This window comes from Taudactylus pleione, unplaced genomic scaffold, assembly GCF_031769625.1.
Source record: "Taudactylus pleione unplaced genomic scaffold, aTauple2 ptg000281l, whole genome shotgun sequence".
NCBI classification, from domain to species: domain Eukaryota; kingdom Metazoa; phylum Chordata; class Amphibia; order Anura; family Myobatrachidae; genus Taudactylus; species Taudactylus pleione.
The window spans coordinates 636,658-639,238 of record NW_028284683.1 but is presented as its reverse complement, the minus strand read 5'-3'; positions in this window follow the sequence as shown (position 1 = coordinate 639,238).

The following is a 2,581-nucleotide window of genomic DNA, read 5'->3' as shown; positions in this document are numbered from 1 at the left end:
GCTGGGAAAAACAAACCCCACTGAATCCATCCCAGGTGACGGCAATTATAAATGATGCATTTTGTGCCAGGTGCAGCTGTAGGTTAGTGCACACAGCGTAATCAATATACATCAGTAGGAGCCGGAGATATCGCCCATAGAAAAAAAGTGCCTCATGCCTCAAAGTAACTATTTGGATTTTGTCATATGACATAATTCAAGGGATCGTATTGTAACGTTGACTCTCATGATGTTTTGATATGAATTAATAAATTCGCTATCATTATTATCAACAAGCCTGGTGAGTGCCCTGCTCTTTGGAACTTATACCTCTTTTCCACCAAAAACACAGGTCCGACCTGGGTTTTTGGACATTGTTCCAACCCAGGTCAGACCCCATTTACACTGCACCTTCGATCTGGGTTACTCCCAGGTCAGCCCTGTTCACACTGAACTCAGGTCTGCCATGCTAAACCTGTGAGGTCATAAAAAGTGGGAGGTGACTGTTCCACAACCACCAATCAGCTCATTTTAGGCATGACCCAGGTCGGATAACCCGGGCTGCGCCGTTTACACTGCACCATTACCCAGGTCCATCCTGGGTCCGACCCTGGTAACTACCTGGGTTGGATTGCTGGGTCACTTGACCCGGGTTATTTTTCAGGGACTCTTTTATACCTCTTTTCCACCAAAATCCCAGGTCCGACCTGGGTTTTTGGACATGGTTCCAACCCAGGTCAGACCCAGGTCAGACCCCATTTACACTGCACCTTCGATCTGGGTTACTCCCAGGTCAGCCCCATTCACATTGAACCTGGGTCTGCCCTGTAAAACCTGTGAGGTCATAAAAAGTGGGAGGTGAATGCTCCACAACCACCAATCAGCTAATTTTAGGCATGACCCAGGTCAGATAACCCGGGTTGCACCGTTTACACTGCACCATTACCCAGGTCCATCCTGGGTCCAACCCTGGTAGCTGCCTGGGTTGGATTGCCGGGTCACTTGACCCAGGTTATTTTTCAGGGACCCTTGTCTACTCTTGCTTGCGGGGTGCCGGGAGCAGCACCCAATTTTCGGGAGGCTCCCGACAGTCCCGGGAGAGTAGGTAAGTAGATAAATAAATGTATTTATGCACAGTGCTGCGGAGCCAATGTCACACACAGGGCGTTGTACACTGCACTATTTCTGTGCACTCGGGATGCGAAGATTTTGCTGACAGAATATTAATGTAACTATACGTCTTCACGCATACGCATCACGCCATCCCACTGCTTTCTGTCCGCTAGTGTAACTGTCACCAGTATTATCAGCATCTGGGCAAGTGCAGCGATGCTGCAGGAGGTTGCTGATGGGGGCGAGGATGGGAACATTGAATTATTAGGCCACACCCCCTCAAAGCATCATCATAATAATACTGATGATGATGATACTAATAATAGTACTAATAATAATGATGATACTAAGAATAATACTAATAATAATGATGATAATAATAGTGATAATAATAGTGATAATAAAATGACAATAATGATATCAATTATGATATTATCATCATTGTATTATTATTATTAGCATCATCATTATTATTATTGATGATGATATTGATGATAAAATGATAATAATAATAGTGATAATAAAATGATGATAATGATATCAATGATGATGATGATGATAATAATAATAATAATAGTGATTATAAAAATAATGATAGTGATACTAATAATAGTGATAATAACAATAATAATTATAGTGATAATACTAATAATAGTGATGATGATGATGATAATAATAATAATGATAATAATAATAATAGTGATGATAATAATAGTGATAATAAAATTCTGATAATGATATCAATGATGATATTATTATTATCATCATTGTATTATTATTATTAGCATCATCATCATTATTATTGATGATGATGATGATAATGATAAAATTATGAAAATGATAATAATAATAATAATAATAATAATAAAATAATGATAATGAATGTAATAATAATAATAATGATAATAATAATAGTGGTAATAAAATGATGATATCAATGATGATGATGATGATAATAATAATAAAATTATGATGGTGATGATAATAATAGTAATAATAATAGTGATTATGATAATGATAGTGATGATAATAATAATAATGATAGTGATAATATTAATAATAGCAATAATAATGATAGTGATAATAATAGTGATAATAATAATTAATAATAGTAATAATAATAATAATGATAGTAATAATAATAACAATTGTGATAATACTAATAGTAATAATAATACTACTACTACTAATAATAATAATAGCGATGATAACATACCTCCCAACATGACCCTCTCCAGGAGGGACACCATGCTCTGGTCCTGGACTTCCCTGGTAAGAGGCGGGGCTGCAGCGCAGTTCAAAATTCAAATAGGGGAACCACACCAACTGTCATTTCACACACTGCCAGACATCACTGGCTGGGACTCACTGGCAGTTGGTGTGACTCCCCTATTTGAATTTTGGACTGTACTGCAGCCCCACCTCTGGAGCCTCCACCAATCATACATTACCAGGGAAGTCCAGGACCAGAGTATTGTGTCCCTCCTGG